This window comes from Astatotilapia calliptera, chromosome 1, assembly GCF_900246225.1.
Source record: "Astatotilapia calliptera chromosome 1, fAstCal1.2, whole genome shotgun sequence".
Classification (NCBI taxonomy): Eukaryota; Metazoa; Chordata; class Actinopteri; order Cichliformes; family Cichlidae; genus Astatotilapia; species Astatotilapia calliptera.
This window is the reverse complement of record NC_039302.1, coordinates 29,143,583-29,164,239: the sequence shown is the minus strand read 5'-3', so window position 1 is coordinate 29,164,239 and position 20,657 is coordinate 29,143,583.

The window sequence follows — 20,657 nt, the reverse complement described above, 5'->3', positions numbered from 1 at the left end:
ATAGTACAAATGTCCAAATTCCATAAATGTTTAGATTGTCTGCTATTTGTTACACATTTTAACTGCTGGTATCAAACTGTACTATGATATTTATTCACATTTAATTCTTGCAGTGCCAGCGCATAGCTTTACTAAAGCGTGTCAAGACAGTAAATTGGTGTAGAGCACACGAGAGAAGGGCATGGCTGAGCCGGCGACACTCCTTTCTCAGTTAAGCTGATAATTGCCCTTATTGATGTATAAAAGATATCCCACAGAGCCTTGTGAAACACCATTAGCAGGCAGTGGCTGAATTGTTCATGAGCTGCCTCCAAATGAGGAAGAAGGGCAAAAAAAAAAAAAAAAAAATCTGTGAAGATTAATAAGACTTCCCCTGAAGTGCAATAATAATATGATATATGTGTGTGTGTGGCCTTATGTGTGAATGTGTATTTTCAGCCCAGCCTCTGAAGAGTTTCCATTACTAAAGACATTACTTGGCGAAACTAATCTATTTTTAAATCTCAAACTGAGGGGAAAATATGTAATGTCGTTTAGCCTACAGGAAAAGTGATGGTCATTATCATAAGGGCCCTCCTCATTTCAAATGAAGTTTCTAAATTCTAAATGTTAACATGCAAAATGCCCCCAGAGCCCCGTAAAAAATTGTGCTAACAGAAATTGTATAGAACTTAGTTGCCGTGTGAAACCAAATTTGCTATGCCTACAAATATATGGCACAGAAGAAGCATTTAGAAAGCGCACAACTCAGCCAAGGCAGCTCACTCTGTGGACAGTACTTATTTTAAAGGGAATAGTACTGCAGGCCGATTTTGTACATATTGATCTTGTTTTCTTTGTTGCCTTTAAACATACTTTATGAAATTTGTCAAGCAGTAAAAATGGGATAAGGGTAGCATGTCAGGTGATTACTTTGATTACGCAAACATTATGTAGTGTATAATACGGAACTGATTTTTAAATATATGCAAATTAACGGCTTTTAGCTTGTTATGTAATATTATATAACAGGTCCAAAATAAAGTGGTATTTAGAATCCCAATACATCATTGCATATATGCCGTCAGGTTTTCAATACAAAACAAAAATGGCAACAAGAAACAGTTTTTAGAACAGGCAATACGAGATCTAAAGATATTTATATTGCATTATTATCACTTTTCCGTTCAGATCAATCTATTGACCTTGACAAAAAGGTCAGACATGATATTTAAATTCTTTATAAGGTACTTTCTATATGTTGACAATGCACACCACACTTGTAAGAAATCATAGCTTCTTAGCTGTAAGGTTTTTTGTCAATAAATCATCAAGTTAAACTTTAAGACCTTGGTGGATGTAAGCAATATTTTAATGGATTGTTAACGTGACCCCAGTCTACACCCCTACAAAGTTTTATTAAAATCAATTCAAAACTTTTCAAGGTATCATGCTTCCAGACAGAAAGAATAGGACACACACACACACTATGAAAAACATAACCTGGCGGATGTAATGCTATGAAAGTCACACCTAATAAGATGGATCGTTGCTTCTCCAGGCTTGTGATGCCCATTAATGGTCTAAACTCAGCTGACAAAACTAGCTGCCACTAAGGAAATAAGTGCTGTATAATGATTAACACAAAGGGGGCTATGAGAGGTAGTGCAGTGTGCAGAAACTTTGTGCAACTTTATGAACAAAATCAATAATATTAACAACAATATTTCAATGTATTATAAATAAGTGGACAGCAGAGATATTTGGAAAAAAGGCTTAATTATAAACTTGCATGTGATGAAGACTTCTGCCAGTTAAAACACCCTATATATTATATCAAAACTAGATAAACCTTCACTTCAGCTGCACATGTTTTTGAGCAAGAGCTCAAAAAAGAATGTTGAAGCAACCCATTACACATATTCATGGGCTTAAAAAAAGGACATTTGTGAAATATTAAACAGAGCATTGCACACTGTATCTAACAATTTCTGAAGTTTCTGTATATGTATTCAAATCCAAACCTCCTAATTATTCAGAAAGGGAAGCCACGGAAATTCTGACAGGGCTTATCAATGAGAAATGACATCTTGTTAAGTTAGGAATTCTCTTTGTGTTAGCAAGGCTTCTCTAGTTAATCTGGCACCTTTCTTGGTCTGCATCAAGGTAATTGGAATGCACAGTGAAAATGCCTGCAGTATTGAGCCAGCAAAGAACAATGAAAGAAATGGATATCACAACAGGCATGAGGCTTTCTAATCAATTCTTTAACTTACTGTTCAAAAGTAGGTTTGTACTTTTTTAATGAGGATATGGGGGCTGCATTTATCTGGCTCCACTAACACAGCAGATTACAGCACTAATTAAGTAAACTTTCACGTAGAGATCAAGTACAGTTATCTCTTTGTTGTGAAAACACTGTTTGTTGTTGGTTTTCCAGACAAAATTAAAAATAAAATAATATTAAAATAAAATAAAATAGAACACTAATTACATTTGCTGCATGTCATTCAATTTTCTTTTAAAAAAGTGGCTACTATGTACTATATTTATAAATAAGATGGAAATACGATAATGATGTTTCCTGTAATTTTAATTTTGTCATACAAAAAAATAAAATGACACAAATTTGACTATGATATTTAATTTGTTCAGTTTGCGTGACAAGGAAGCTATAGACCTTTTTTTCTATGTTCATGTATTTTGGTAAACATCAGTGTTGGATGCTGAAAGTCTCCATGGTGAGAATTTCATTGACACTTTAAGGCAAGTATTTCAATCTGTGCTCCATCAGTCTATTAAAGGTGATCTCCTAATTATGAGAAAACTATATCACTCTCAGGATGAGACACAGACGAGTCCATCTGGATCTTTTAATTCCAAATATTTTATTTCAATAAATACAGGAAATGTTAATATTTCAAGAATACAAAAAACTATTTTCCAAAATGTTACATGTTACTATGAGGCTCATGTTCTTGCGAACAGTCTAAACCATAAGCATGTGGACATTACCCCTCCCCAAAGACTTTTACTGTGACATTTTCAAATGCTTTTTCTTCACTGATTACAAATGTAAAAAAAATAATCAGTCATAACTATAACTTTTGAAATTATTTATGTCTAAGCTTGTATAAGTTTGTATTTGCTACAAGCCTCCAAAGCAAAAGCACACAAATATGTCACCTGGTTTTTGGTGTTACAACTCAAATAAAAATATAAAAATTAAATGTGGTCAGTGGCCCATTATCTTATTTTTTCATTTTTTTTTTTTAAGTTTTACACTTTAGACTTTGGAATGAAAAACAAATCTTTATTTTCAATAAAGACTAAGAAAATACTTATTTTTTTCCTTTGCTTTTCTATAAATATCACTTTTTAAAAGAAGATGCAGTGACTAAAACAAAGGAGGACCCAAGTATATAAAATCAAAAACTGAAAAACTGTAGCAGACCACAGAAGTCAGACACTGAACTATAGCATCTTAAAGTTGGTTTGAGCATATAAGTTAAAGTGGTTTCTTTTCATTTGTGTGTGTGCTGAAATGCTGTGTACGTGTGCTCATTTAACCAACTGTGAGAAATGTGTGTTATCTAGTCATCAAAACCCTAGTGCCCTGGCACTAAGCAGAAGGAGGGGTGAAAGGTCAGGTCAGGGGCAGTCACGACCTTTCCTTCTCCCCGCCACAGTGTCATCCTTTGGGCAGGGCAAACAAACATGCCTGGCCCCTGGGCAACGTGGGCTCAGCGGGATGGCATTGCCAGGTCAGGGTAAAGCCTGGGACAGGACAGAATGGGATGGCAGGCCTCTGATAGATGTTGCTCATTATTTTCACCCCAGAAAACCGGGACAATTACAAACAGAGAGATGCCACCGCAACTAGGCTATGGGGTCAAAGGCAGAGGGTTTTCATCCCCACTAACCCAACCATATTTGTCATTTAGCCGCACAGGAGCACACATTCTAGTACACAGGTTTCTTGCACTTGATTGACTAACAAACTTTTATGTGCATCTTTGTTCCAACTCTTGTGTGATATGGTAACCTTTAACTAGTTAGACAATGATATATGAGACAGTGATACTGATACAAGACAGAATTACAGAAAATCAGAAAAATAACATCCCACCCATTAAAACCTAATGAGGAGACAGCCAGTCTACGTATAAATTACCTTGCAATAATACACTTCTTCTTTCTCTAACACTATATGCACTCTTGGTGAATCTGACCCATTATTCTTAACATGATGCATTAGCAAATAAAAACATTCTAAAGACTCAAGTGAACTTGTTCTGAACTTATCAGAAAGCTCAAGTACCCTTATAACCCCCAAACCTTTCCAAGTCCCCAATGTAACTATATCAAGGAACTAAATATGCCCACTTCTTAGCTGTGGTTTCTTTTTTTCCCTCCCTGACCTGCATATTTTCCCAGGTTGTTTTGTATAATTTAAAGAGACTGTAAGGGAATGAGGGGTGTGTGTCATGATGTCTCTCTGAACTACATATATTTACTACTGAAAGTGAATTCTTTATGAGAGTGCAGATATCAAAGACAGCAGGATCAAAGAGGATTTAATAAGCTACCTACTGTTCTACGAAACCCAAACTTTCATGTCATGCATTTTCCTTGGTTTCTTCATTTTGGGCTTTGGGCCAAGGAACTGACACTAAAGGCAAGCATATGTAGTCACATTGTCATTCTCTATTCCTTTAATTTGTTAGTCTGTAAACCTTGTAGCAGAGAATGTCCCAGCGGCTGGCAAGTGTCGATTTTTTAAACAGTGTCAGTTTTGTACACCACGTCAACTATCTGCTCCTCTTACAGCACTCTTTTGGTATGAGTATTTTCTTTCTTTTCTTTGTGTGTGTGTGTGTGTGTGTGTGTGTGTGTGTGTGTGTGTGTCCGTTTATAGATTGTATTGGGGAAGCATTAATCAGACCTTGCAGTTGGATACATGTCCATGTTAGGATTGTATGCCATTGTAGGACGGTATACATTAAATACATTTAAACTCAGAATTTTGGCAAAATAAGATCACAGACTGTAAAAATAGTGCCCTTCAAAACAAGTAGGGAGTGATTTGAGGTACCAAGGTCTATCCTTAAGGGATGGGCAGTAACTTCTAGTATTCATTTCTAAGATATTTAAGACTCAAGTAATTAATGGATTTAAGTAATGTACCAGGTCAAGACACAGTGTAACACACATCCTGTGTCAGCTTACTCCTTTAAGCTACTAAGTTCTGTAATTAAAAAAATGCCTAATTGTGCCGCAGTTATATCCAGACAAAAGTCCAGTGATACCCTATATATCCGGCTTTTGTAAAGCATATTTTAATGAGACATGAGCAAATACAAAACGTCAACTAATTGTTAAAAATAAGCAGAGAACAGATGCACGCCCATGTTCATTTTGGGTTTCAGAATGAAGGCTTAAAAACCATAAAAAGTGAATAACGGCTGTTTAACAGAGACATAAGGTCAAAAACTAAAGCAGCAATTGTGAACCATGTAAACGGTAAGAAGATGAATCACAAGTGTGGTTGTAATTCATTTAGCGGTTACTGAGAAAATACTTTAAAATGAGTGGAGAAAGGGTAAAAAGATGTAGAAAGGTCAGCTGTGGTTTTGGATATAGTTTTCTTCACAAATACGTCAGGAAAAGTGGAAACTGTATGTGTTATAGTACACAAAGTTTAGTCTGGGTGGAATTGTTATAAAATAAAGGGTTTGTAATTTAGCTGTGTAGTCATGGCTTGTGATTAGGATATCCATGACTAAGGACCACAGAACTTTACCGGCAAAAGCATCCAATTAACTTTTTCTACTATATAAGAACATTTATTTTTTCACTGTAATTTGCACTGGACCACATAGTTACAGCAATCTGAGAATTGTGGCTTTGCAAAACTGGTTTATCCATGGTTATTTTGTGTGTTTAAAAGCTGTCAACACCATACTAAACAGTTCCATTTAAACTATGCAGCAAATGACTGCTACATTCAACAATGAATTATGGCAATCTGTTTAAAAACACAGTTGCACTTCTTTGCCTCTATTCCTTTACCCTTGCAGGTATCTCAGGCTCCAGAGCTGCATTGTCACTGGCCACACCAACATCAACAGCAGGTTGTTATTTTATGTATAAACGTAAGGTATATGTGTAATATGACATTGAACACAGCTTGCATGCTGGTATTGTTTTTTTCTAAACATCTGATGGCTAAAACTTTATTCCCTTCTTATACAGACTATAGTATATGTAGAAAATGCTGCTCTCCCCTGGATGTTACACATAATCTAAGGTCTCCCGAGGTGACAGTTCCTTCATGAAGAACCTCACAAGACACTCTGATGTCACTGGCTGCTAGGTCTGTGGTTCACTGTATTCAATGCCCTTCTCCCCAGAGGATTACAGCAGCTCAGTCTAGTCTGCTATGTATGTCAACTCATAACTCAGGGTACAGACATATAGCTACTGTACTGCAATGCATTTTGCCTCTGTATCCATCCATCCATTCATCCAGCTAAAGTTATGCTAAGAAGCATTCCTACTATGAATATTTTCAATTTAGACCCACATGAGGTACGTTAGCTCCACGTAGTTTGGATGCTTTTTTTTTTTCTAATCATCATACCATCTACCTGATTTGAAATGCATTCATCAACGGCTTTGTAAATATTCCATATATGCAGAATATGTTGAAATTGCAAACTAAATTCAACCTAGACAAAAGGCTACCTGGCTGCGGGTGTGATTAACATTCAATGTTAATGGTTAGCTTACTTTCAAGGGAACTACACTGAGGTTAATAGTAGAGTTGACTGTGCCACATATGCAACTATGCTGTCTGCAAAACATAATGTGATAATGGTAAAATAGCTACTCTCTGCACAATTTACTGAACAGTCAAAGAAGTAGTTTTACTCCCAAGCTACACAGGCACAAAGCCATACATAATCACACAGCAGACACACTCTGACACTGCTCAGTCTTACAGGCACAGTCGCATGGAAATGGAATTCAATGTTCTCTGGTACCAGTGAATGAAAAATAAGTCAAACTGATGTTACCAAAATAAATAAATAAATAAATAAAAAACACTGAAAATGGAGGGGATTCGGCATTACAAGAAAATGAAAAATGAGTGAAATTTGACATTATGCCATTATATTTTCAGAACAATGTTGAATTCAGTTTGAATCACTGAAGCTGCGGATGATCAGACATGGTCTTCACTTATTAAGCTGTGTTTACTGAGACGATGAAACAACATCATCAATCATCCTTAAAGACTAGTGCTCCGATGGGGAGAATTAGAATGCATTACAGATGTCACGCATCATCAAGCTAAACATCTCATTTCCACCTCGTTGTGCGCTGTGTCTGCTCTGTGTCTGGGACTTGGATCTCTCTCTGTATGTGGAGCATTTGTGTGTGCCTGTGTCTATGTGTGTTTACGGTTAACTGCTCTTGTGGACATTCTCCCTGGGGCAAGGTATCCATCACAGTCCAACCAGTTTTTTGACTGCGCAGAGCTTAGACCCTCAAGCCTATTTTTGGTCCCCTGAAAATATCCCTGGGGTCCATCTATGTCAGGGGATAACACCTGCACACACAGTAATGCAAATCACTATGACCCTAACACTCCTTTAATGCCCTCATTAGTGTGATTAGTCCCAGAGGCGGGACTAAACTAACACTGTCAACTTCCAAATACTCAGCTTTGCCCCTCAGGGTGACACTGGAGTCAGGAGGGCACCATACACACAAAATGACAATAGGCTGACATTTATATATTTTGTTTGCCCTCTATTTTGTTTGAATTTTCCTGTATTGTATGCTGATACATGTATTAGAGAACAGTGTTCTATTACTACTTTGCTTTCCCTTGAGTAAATCAGTTTAACAGGCAGTAACCATACACAGAATACTATATGGACAAAAATGTTAAAATATTCTGATATGTTTTGTTACAGAGAAGCTGTTGCAAATGTTTAAATGCCAGCACTAATGGATATTGCTGTCGTTTTTGTGTTTTATTAAGCTTTGTACTCGTCAGATGAATACTTCAATGTAAATCTCAAGCCAAAGATCCTAAAGCTAAACTAGTGCCTAGTGTGAGTGGATCCTAGCTAAACAAACTAACTAAAGTTTTAATGTGAGGGACAATATTATGGGAGTGTAAAAAGTAAATAATGAGCAAATTTCTAGATGCATGTATTCCTTTATGTCTGCACGCATGTTTGTATGCGCTTCATTCAACTGGAAAAGCAGAGTGACCCATATGTCTCCATATTTATTATTTCATGCAGCTTTCCTCCATCCTGAGGTGTCACAAACAACAATGGGCTGCAGAAACCCGCGACAAACGTGTCTCTAGGAATATTAAAGTCAGTGGCTCTGCTGTCATAATTAACTATTAAATATTGATGCCTATAACTTCTTCTGTGGTCTCTGTTAGCAGCCCTTTAAGACAAAAAGGAAACAAGAGGAAACTGTATGTGTCTGCAAGCATGCAAACCTGGCTCACCAATGAATTATTGACAGCAACATAATTAGTTTGGTGCTCTATTGTGTTAGCATGGTTTCTTCACATCCTACAAACATGTTCCGCTATAAGGAAAAATGTCAAACACAGGCATAGAGAGCTCTCTGAAGATGTATAATTGAAATGAATTCCCAAAAATACTTTTTTGACCCTATGTTATATGTTCAGTTAACAAATACTATGATAAAATAATGATGAAATGGAAGTTGTTTTTGTTATCTCAACCCTTAAGCACAGCACGGAGCCATCTGTAGAAGTGAGCGAACCTAATGTTTCAACTCTTTCATCTATGTTCACTGAAGAGACAATCTTTGACTCTCTGACACTTCTGTGACTCATTATATTCAACAGCAAATTTCACTCTACACTGCACTTGATACTAATATGAAAAACCCCATGGTTCTCACAATATAAATTTTACATTGATTCTCCCATACACATCTACTACTAATACTACTACTTCTAAAGGAATCAGCCTTACACCCAATCACGTTACCATGTGATTTTTTAAAATTTGTTTGGTTTTTAAAGCACTGCAAAGCATTTCTTGTTTTTTCACCCCTTCTGAACATTTCTGAACTGTTTTTTTCCAAATGTTTTCATCCAGCAAAACTTTGTACCTAATGTAACAGGAAGTATATTTCGTGTCTTCAGGAGTGTTGTATCACCATGGCAATCAAGAAATCTGAGTTATGGGAAAAGGGGACACTATACCCCCTAAACCTAAAAACTAGACCTAACCAAGTTTCAGTTTTCATATTTGTTTTAAGTTATTGTTCTTTTAAAAATTTTTGAGTGAGCAACAGATTCACTTCTGACCACCCCTTCTGACCATCGAAAGTGGACTTTTTTGCTGTATAAAGTAGAAACTTTAAAGTTATCTACATTGCCAATATTTGATATATATCAGGCCAAACAGATGGAAAGTTGGGCTCAGAGACACAGAAATAAAAGGTTGAGAAATTTGTGTCCAGGACCACAATAAGAAGAGATTTTGAGTCTAGGAATAGGAGACAATAGATTAGAAGTCTCATGCACTGGGTAAATGGAAATACTGACCAATACTTGTGCAATAGAGTTGCACAAGTACTCCTGTATTTGCTATTTTCAGACTTACCCTCCTTGTTTTTGTTTTCCATCCTTGTTGATTTCACCTATACTTCTTTCATAATCACTTCGAGATGTTTAATATTGTAAGGTAAAAACCCTACATTAATATAGAGAAACCCCCTATGAGCAAGCTGGCATCAGTGGGAAGGAAAAATTCCCTTTTAACAGGAAACGCCCAGCAGAACCAGGCTCAGGGAGGGGCAGCCATCTGCCATGACCGGTTGGGGTTGAGGGGAGGGATACAAGACAATAGCACTTTAGCCATTTATTGTTGTTGCACCTCAGTGTTTTGTAAATTCAAAAACAGGCATGAGCTACAACATACCTAATATATAAATACCACAGAGCCAAACTGTTCCTTCTACAGGGAGTGCAGAATTATTAGGCAAATGAGTATTTTGTCCACATCATCCTCTTCATGCATGTTGTCTTACTCCAAGCTGTATAGGCTCGAAAGCCTACTACCAATTAAGCATATTAGGTGATGTGCATCTCTGTAATGAGAAGGGGTGTGGTCTAATGATATCAACACCCTATATCAGGTGTGCATAATTATTAGGCAACGTTATGGGCTCAAAATGTGGTCATAAATATTTTGTACGTGTAAAAAAGATTTGTATGTGTAAAAAAGATTTGTATGTGTAAAATGTGAAAGGACTTTTATGCTGCGCACTGTGACTCACAGCAATGGTCCTGGGTCAGCCCTGACTTTGTGTTAAACTAATCCTAAAGTAATAATGGTATTTCTAACCACTGATATACCACAACTTTTTCCTTTCAACAGCTACTGAAAGTTAGGGGACCTAGCTGCTATCGGATATTTATATAGCGATCCTCCAGCTTCAAACTGTATCACCCTTCAAGGACCTGCAGTTCAAAAAAGCGCCCCTCCGACAGCCAATCCCATCTGTTCGCTGATTGGATTGTTACATTTGTGATTGACATGACATTGACCAATCAGATGAAAGGAAGAAAAATAGGGTCAAAATCCGTTCTTGTAACTTGCAGGGTTTTTTTTTTCTAAGTCCACACACAAATCTTTTTTACGCGCACACAAATCTTTTTTACACATACAAATCTTTTTTACGCACACACAAATCTTTTTTACGCACACACAAATCTTTTTTACGCACACACAAATCTTTTTTTACACAAACAAATCTTTTTTACACATACAAATCTTTTTTACAAGTACAAAATATTTATGACCACATTTTGAGCCCATACAACGTCCTTTCCTTGGGCAAAATGGGTCAAAAGAAGGACTTGACAGGCTCCGAAAAGTCAAAAATAGTGAGATATCTTGCAGAGGGATGCAGCAGTCTCAAAATTGCAAAGCTTCTGAAGCGTGATCATCGAACAATCAAGCGTTTCATTCAAAATAGTCAACAGGGTCACAAGAAGCGTGTGGAAAAACCAAGGCGCAAAATAACTGCCCATGAACTGAGAAAAGTCAAGCGTGCAGCTGCCAAGATGCCACTTGCCACCAGTTTGGCCATATTTCAGAGCTGCAACATCACTGGAGTGCCCAAAAGCACAAGGTGTGCAATACTCAGAGACATGGCCAAGGTAAGAAAGGCTGAAAGACGATCACCACTGAACAAGACACACAAGCTGAAACGTCAAGACTGGGCCAAGAAATATCTCAAGACTGATTTTTCTAAGGTTTTATGGACTGATGAAATGAGAGTGAGTCTTGATGGGCCAGATGGATGGGCCCGTGGCTGGATTGGTAAAGGGCAGAGAGCTCCAGTCCGACTCAGACGCCAGCAAGGTGGAGGTGGAGTACTGGTTTGGGCTGGTATCATCAAAGATGAGCTTGTGGGGCCTTTTCGGGTTGAGGATGGAGTCAAGCTCAACTCCCAGTTCTACTGCCAGTTTCTGGAAGACACCTTCTTCAAGCAGTGGTACAGGAAGAAGTCTGCATCCTTCAAGAAAAACATGATTTTCATGCAGGACAATGCTCCATCACACGCGTCCAAGTACTCCACAGCGTGGCTGGCAAGAAAGGGTATAAAAGAAGAAAAACTAATGACATGGCCTCCTTGTTCACCTGATCTGAACCCCATTGAGAACCTGTGGTCCATCATCAAATGTGAGATTTACAAGGAGGGAAAACAGTACACCTCTCTGAACAGTGTCTGGGAGGCTGTGGTTGCTGCTGCACGCAATGTTGATGGTGAACAGATCAAAACACTGACAGAATCCATGGATGGCAGGCTTTTGAGTGTCCTTGCAAAGAAAGGTGGCTATATTGGTCGCTGATTTGTTTTTGTTTTGCTTTTGAATGTCAGAAATGTATATTTGTGAATGTGGAGATGTTATATTGGTTTCACTGGTAAAAATAAATAATTGAAATGGGTATATATTTGTTTTTTGTTAAGTTGCCTAATAATTATGCACAGTAATAGTCACCTGCACACACAGATATCCCCCTAAAATAGCTAAAACTAAAAACAAACTAAAAACTACTTCCAAAAACATTCAGCTTTGATATTAATGAGTTTTTTGGGTTCATTGAGAACATGGTTGTTGTTCAATAATAACATTATTCCTCAAAAATACAACTTGCCTAATAATTCTGCACTCCCTGTAGAAAGATACAATTTAGCCAGTATTTCATCATGACATTTAATTCATCTAATAAGAAAAGAAAAAAATCATTTTCCATTAAATACAATTTTGTTTCAAAATGCAGCTTTCCAAAGGATTATTGTGTTTCATGCCACAGCATTACCTGGAAGATAACTGCAACTAATGGTGACAGTTAGGACAGCCTAGTATTCTGTAACACACAAATTTATGAAAAATCACAAGTGAATCACTTGAAGCCGACAAATCCATAGCTAACTAAGGGCTGTCTGCTCAATACCATCCTCATGCCATGGAATAAAGTAATCCCTCTCATCTGCTCGGACTTGTTAACAAAGCTGTCAGCTTGCTTTTACAACCAAACAGGCCTCAAACAGACCTTCAAACAGCAGCAGCACTGCCCTCAATACAAACACATAGGCACGGGCACACACAACATCCTGCTTCCCTCTTTCTCTCTTGTGTCGACTAAATGTCAACTCTTCTGACATACAGCCTTGTTTACAGCCAGTGATTACCTCATAGCTAATTAATCCAGATTCAATCAATGTGAAATGTTCAGATATTGTACCTGTGTCTGTGTGCTACTTTTATATGTCTGCATGTAGGAGTGTGTGTGAGAGGGAGAGAGAGAGAGATGGAGTAATCAGAAGGGAGGATCAGTAGGTTAGATGATGATGGATGGCACTCAGTGAGAGCCCTGTTCTAATCAGCAGGACCTTTTCCCTGTGGTGGAGGAGGTGGCAGCAAAGAGGATGGCAAAGGCTGATTGACGGAGGGATATGTGTGTGTATGTGGGTCTGTGTCCGGGAGGTACCTTGTATTTCTAAGAATGTACACTGCATGGCTTTTAGTGAAAACCAAAAGCAGATAATGGACAACAAAAAAGCTGGGAATCATACTAAGCGAGATAATAGAAGAGCAAAAACTTTACTGACCTGCTAGAGACTAAATCTGGCAAGAGGAAGTAAAGACAACATTAAGTTATAATGGGATTAATCAATCTTAATGAACTCATTTACATAATCATGTATAAGAGGAAAAATAACTGCAATTTTCTGTAACAGTCATTCTTAAGCTGAGTGCTAGAGACTGTGAAAGAGAGAAGATCAATACAAAAAAGGCTTTTTTCCAGAAGAAAATGGAGATGAAGGGAACAAGTTGCACTGATTAGCATGCAACACATGTTCTTTGCTTTCTGATGAAAGTGAAACACGCATATAAAGGTTTTGCTGCCTCTATTTATTCTCCCATTCTCCCTGAAAGACCGCATGTTACAGAGCTAGTGTTACTCTTACTTACATACTAAATATAAGCTCTTCCTAATAGCTGCTCTTTTTATAGTTTCCCCTCTCCACTGTATTAAACCACAAAGGGTCTTGGCATACATCTTATATCAAACAGGCAAGGCCATGAGAATTAAAGAAGAAAACATTTGTTTGTTGTCTCACTACCTCTGTTCATTAGCAGCTCTTCAGGAATTGTCCCCAGGTAGTCTCATTCTGGCTGTTTCTTGGAGTGACTTTAGAGAAGTTCAACCAATGGCATGTTTAAAAGATCATTTGTAGATGTTCAACACAAACAAACCAGCCTCATTTAAAATGTTAGGGCACAGTCTATTTATGGGTCTTGTTTGCATTTGAGGAAACATAGTGGCGTAAACATGTTACAAATATATGAGTATTCTTATTAATCTGGGATTTTCTAGTAATTAGTTAACAAGCATTAATAAGTGAGTAAAAATCTGTCACACTGCTTCTTCCAGATGACACTGATGGGAGATAAAAGCCTGACCCAGATATGGGTACATGTACAAAAAAAAGGTATGTATATTATGATTACATGGAAAACATTGTTGCAGTAAGTCTAGGTAACTTTGTACAATAGTTAACTGAGTATTTTAATATGTTTATCTAGTCAGACATAATAACTGACTTGACTTTAACTGTATAAGCAAATCAATGGACCAGAGGAATGCCTAACAAATTTTCTTTCATCAGTGGTGACTTTCATATTTTATATACAAAACATATTCGATATGATATCACGTTTAAACAGAAAGTGACAGTGAATATGCAAATTGTCACGGCTGGCGGAGGGAGCCGTGTGGTGTGGAGGAAAAGGAGGACCCAAGATGCAGCAAACTGATGATACGAGTGATGTTTTATTTACAAAGGTGGTGGTGACAAAAACAGGCAACGAGGTATGAGTACTTTACAAACGGAAACCTAAACTGGGAGAAACTAAATAGCAAACCTGAGACCGTACAAAGGGGGTGCGGGGCAGAGGGACGCAGAGACAGGACACCATGGAACGCAGATGAATGCAGAAATACACGGATGAGTGCAGACGACCCGACGAGGAGCACAGGCAGACACCAACTATAAATACACACACCAGGTAATGAGGAAATGGCACACAGGAGGGGACACAGCTGGAACTTAATGGGCATAACGAGACACAGACCTACAAAGTAAAACAGGAAATCTAGAACCCGAACCGGACACAAGGGGGGAGGACACAGAATAACTAGAACAGAGGGAAATAGTCACAAAACACAAAACGCTGGGTCAACGACCCAGGACCATGACACAAATTTGCAGTTTTAATACCATTCATTAGCATATACATATATATTATAGGAAACTAAATCTGACTGAGACTTTGGATACCTGGGTTACAAAAAATCCATACATACGTTTTCTTTTCTCTTATCATACATAACATGCAAATCAAAATATTAGTTTTTGTGTGACTGTCCACACTTTTTTGTTTTTGTTGCGCTGCCAGTTTTTAGATGCAAAAACATTCAGCAGCCAAATAACAAATTTTAAAAACTGAATCAGTTTCATTTTGAGAAATAACTCCTACGGTCTCTCTAGGATGGGAATTCACTAAAATATATGACCTAACATGGAAGATAGCACTTCGACTTTGTTAAGTGACTACTAAGCTCTGCTGGCATGATCACTATAATCTTTATGCACACTGACTTAATTCTCTGTCTCACTGACTACAACTGAGGTCATCTGCTTGATGTATGATGACATACAAGGCAACAACACAGAGATTCAGGGACTTTAAAGGAACCTTTTTGAAAGTGTGTGCATCTGAATTAATGTGTCGCAAACTGTGTGCTGGCAAACTTGTGTGTGGTATCACAAGGATCAAAGGCAGTGACACACACTGCCAATGAGGATCAGACTGTCGCAATTACCAGAGTCATAAGAACGGCTGATGTTTCAACGCCCATTCCGATCCCTCTGGAACAGGTTCTGGAGGTGGCTGATTACATACACACATAGTACTAATTACGCACACAGGCATTTTCCCATACTAACACAGACTAAGATCTACACCCACACGCAGTTATTCACACATATGCAAGCACACTAAAAGATCCACAGGCGCACTATGAGAGCTGCACAGGTGGTGCCTCGTATGAGGTCTGCACTCCACATCAAAAGGACACCTCTGACATCTCAGATCGCTCACAAATGATGATGCACAGAGATCTTTTGCCACTACAAAGACAGAACAAAAGAACTGACATGAAAGAGAAGTCAATAAACATAAGGCGTTTAATAAAACATTTTTTCTGCTGAATTCACTACAAAGGTTTTCGCAATTTTTTTTCCCTCACACGACAAAACAAAAAGAAATAGAACTGTTGAATCACATGACTGACTGAGAAGAGCAGCAGCAGTTCAGTCATAATTGACCTACCCTGGTTCTATCGCAGAAATATGAGGGCAACTGAAGGCAACATCATCAGTAAAAAAGGCGTGCGCTTTGCAGAGACTGGTGTGTAGCATATAAACATTAATCATGCATGTTAAAATCATATCTCTCTCTCTCTCTCTCTCTCTCTGAATAAAGCTGGCACACTATTTTACATATTTGCATCTGCTGCAATGTCATGCTCCACATATGCACGCTGTGGATTACACTAAATAAATATGTACTAAGATTGACCAAAGTATTTTGAACACAATCTTACAGTCTCAACAGAAAACACAGACAGCATGTGTTTCATGCAGAGGTGGCTGAGTGAGTTAGAGATGTGGCTTACAGATGTTCAAAGTCCCACAGCAGTTGTTGGAGCTACAGTGAAGTGTCAGCCCAGGAGGATGGAGAGCCGAGGCACAACAGCATAGAAACAGAATGGAACATGAGGTCACACTCAAAGCCTCACAGCCCAAAGCACCTCAAACTTCTGGCACTGGCAACAGCCTGTGAGCAAACATCACTCAACATGCCACATGGCAGGGAATAGCTTTGCTATGAAGGGGTGTATGTGGACTGCACTGGGACATGTTTAGGTAGGTATAGGTCCAAGTAACAGGGACAAAAATCACATTCCTGTGTTTTTAGGTCAAAATGACACTGCTATGCTACTTTATTAAGTAAACCTATTCAACTTCTTGTTAATCAAAATATTTAATCAGCCAGTCACATAATAGGAACACAGTGCATTTAGGTGTGCTGACATGGTCAAGATGACCTGCTGAATCTCTATCTGAGCATCATCAATGGGGAAAAAAGATGATCTATATAACTTTAGAGGTGACATGGCTGTTGGTGACAGGTTATACAATGTTTCAGGTCCTGATCTACTAAGATTTTTTTTCCCCCTCAAACCATCTCCAGGTTTTACAGAAAATGGTCCAGAAAGTAGGGAATATTCAGCGACTAGCAATTCTCTGGGCAAAAATACCTTGTTGATGCCAGAGGACAGAGGTGAATGGCCAGACTGCTCTGAGCTGATAGTAAGTAACCACTTGTAACAACTAAGATGTGAAGAACACACAAACAGATGAACACACAAAACATCAAATCTTAAAGCAGTAAGGCTACAATATCCACAGCATTGCTAAAATCGAACACTGGAAAAATGTTGCCTGCTCTGAAGAGTCAGAGGTTTTATTTTAAAGTTGAAAGCATGGATCCATCCATCCTTATATAACCAGGTCAGGCTAGTGGTGATGTATCAGGGTGGGGGTATTTGGTACCAGCTGGACATAGTTTAAATACCTGGTCAGCAAAATATCCTATTTTTGCAGACCATGCCATTCCCTTATGACCACATTGTACTCATCTTTTGATGGTCGCTTCGAGCAGCATAACATGCCATGATACAAAACTCAAGCAACCTCAAACTAGTTTTGTGGACAAGACAATGAGTTGACTGTACTTAAGTGGCCTCCACAGTCACCAGATCGCAATCCAGTCCAATCTCAATTCATCTTTGTGGCAGAAAAGAATATTTGCAATGGAAGCAATGAAGGAAAAAAATCTGAGGAAGCGAAGCCTGGTTCGACCACAAACAAAGTGTTGGGACACCTACATGAATGTGCCCATTCACAGATTGTCTTTTCTTGGATTGCTTTAGAGGATACTAATCACTACCAGGAACACCCTCCCATTTTGAAGTCACTCTGTGTGTTCCTGTTACTGTTTCTACCATATCAGCTCCAGTAAGTGATTACTCACTTGACCCTTGACTGGACCCATTGTGCTGAGTGAGTACTTAGTGTTTAGTTCACAGATGATCTCTTCTTTCTGTGATTTTTATAAGCTAGCACATATACTACACTGGCAGCAGTTTTTACTTAACTAAACAATACACAACAATGAAGAGCTACTTTTTAAAAATGTCCCTATTGAATAAAATGAATTAATTTAACACATTTCTAAAACTCTAAAAAACATTGAGGTCTGTGAGTGGCAGCAGAATTGCTCCTAACCTAATGTGTGTGGGGGAAGCTGCATAAATGTGGTTAACTCATTGCTTTTCCAGATGGTCTGTGCCAAGGTGAAAATGGCTAACATCATAGGTCAACCTAGACTTTTTTTTTCTTCCCTCTGATGTGGGACTGTAAAGTGCCTGTTACCGCTTAGACACCTCTCAAAGCTTTTCCTGTTGGAAAGACCCTTTACATTGTGTTCAAGTCTTCCCATGCTGGTTTGGCGCTCATATGCCCAACCCTGACTGCATGATGTATCCTGAGGAAAAATCCAGATAAAACCAATAGGTTATTTCCTCTACGTTTCAACAGCCAATGTACTATTTCAAATAGATGATGCAATTCAATTCAGAAGTTTACTTAAATTAGTCATTTTTAATGCTTAAATAATTATGCTTTTTTCCCTCATTCCAAACATTTCTCATAGTTTTGAGTGACTGATGCGTTTGTCTGTGTGTACAAGCCCGTGTGCTTAAATTAACTGAAGGATGACACACGCACTGTAGTATAACATGAATATTCTGCTAAGGTCTGTCCGCCTGGGTCTCCTGTCTGTATGGGGAACCATGTAGATGGAGGTGGGGTGAGGGCTGGGAAGGCATGCACTCTCTAATGGTCCTCCCAGGGACCTGACGCCACTCTCTAGAGACACACAGGCTCTATACATCCCAAGCCTGCTGTCTTTGTCATAATACACACTTCCTCAGATATTCCCTTTCAAATCCATTAAATCCAAAGTCAAATCACACCTAATTAGGATAAGCAGTCCAAGTTCAGAGGAACTGTATCAAGTACATGACACGCGAAAATTCTGATACGGCGCATGAATGCGTCACTGTGTTTTTTTCTTATGGGTATGTGGTGTTAGCGTGTGTGGAAATGTAATTTCAATTAGAATTAATACCCCAGACAATCTGTGCCTACTTCTGGTAAGACATGGTTGATAAAACTGCTCAGCAGGATTATATCACCTCTTTACTGAAAGACATAATTATCATACAAAAAGACATACAAAGCAATAATAAAAAGAGGGTGAAAGAGTTATAATTTACATATCCACTACAAAAGGGATACATGTGCATACTTGTCAGATCGTTCTCTCCCATACACATGTATACGGAAGAAAATACACTCATACTGCAAGCACCATAATTATAAGAGTCAGTCTATGTTTTTTCTTGAAGTATTTTTGTTACAAATACGAGTCAATATTCCAGGTTGTATTTGAGAGTCTGGGTGTGTGCTTCACCTTTCCTCATGACCATCATGGAAAGCAGTGTGTCTCCTGCCCCTTTTAATCAGAGTAGCACAACGGCGAGGATAAAGCCGCATTATCTCAGCACAATCAGATTAGAGAGGATTGCTGTTCTGCGAAGCAACACAAAGTAAAGCACCAAACCTCTCGGATCAAGATGATTTGATTATTAATTCGCGATCATATTATCCTTTAAGAAGTATAAATTGTTTTATTTTTATTTATTTAATTTCCATTTGTTTCTACAATTTTCCCACAGTTCCTAAGGCTAAAAGAAGATGGGAAGATTATCTTACCCACCTGAGCAAGTGTTCTTTACTCCTCCCTCGCACTGTTTCTCCTTTAATTCATTTCTCCCCTTCGCTTACTGGTGGTGGTTGTTGTTACTTCTGCCAGTGGCCAGATGGGGGTGCCATGCCTGCTGCACACAGTCAGGGCCTCCTCCACACCTAATCTCATCAAAATAAACATGCCAGCTTATGTCAGCTTCTCCAGCAGCGAGAGACAGGGAAGGAGGGTGCTATAGAAACAGGTCAGGCTAATCATGCATATAATTGCATTATGACATTTTGGGCTACTGGGACAAGACCTTTGGATATCAGGTTATCCTCGAAGCACTTAAGTGATTAACAAATGAAAATGCAGCTCTGAAACTTAATTAGATATTATGTCTCAGCCATGCCTACAGGGTGGGGTTTCAAGGTAGTAGTTGTCAGTGGGTTACACAGAGGGCACACAATGTACTATGTAAGTCTGTAAGTTAAATCAGAGAAATGCAAAATTTACCTGAATTTATCATTTCTGCCTTGGCAATATTAGTTCTTAAGTAAATTATTTGATGATCATTGCAGTTGCTAATTAAAGCTTTCCAACTGCATACATGAGTCAGATTGCAATTATTACAAAATGGAAAGATGTGGGAATGCTTTTACATTAACTTGCAGTTAATTTAGGATTATTTACAATAACCACTTCCTTGGATTACAGTTAAGATAAAGAGAGATATTCCACTTTTATTTAAAAAAAATCATTAAGCATTGAGAAGCCTGCTGCTCTCTGTAATTCTTTCACTTATACAAAAGTAAATTGTTCACATTAGAATATGTAGTTTATCATCAGATCACTCCATAACATCAGAGTTACAAAGACAAAGTGAAAATTAAATTGGTCAGCTGGTCTCCAGGGATTTGTTTTTCAGTACCTGACATTTACCATAGCACAGACAAAGCACAGCATTACATATATTACTTGACTATTTTACAACAGGCACAATTGTCAAAAACAAAGACATTACTGCTAAGATATAGCAGTATATATACACACACACTCTCTCACTGGCCACTCTATAACCTTTCATCATATCCCCCCTGTTGGAAACTCTTGAACATGATTAGCTACTTTTCCACTTTACTAATTC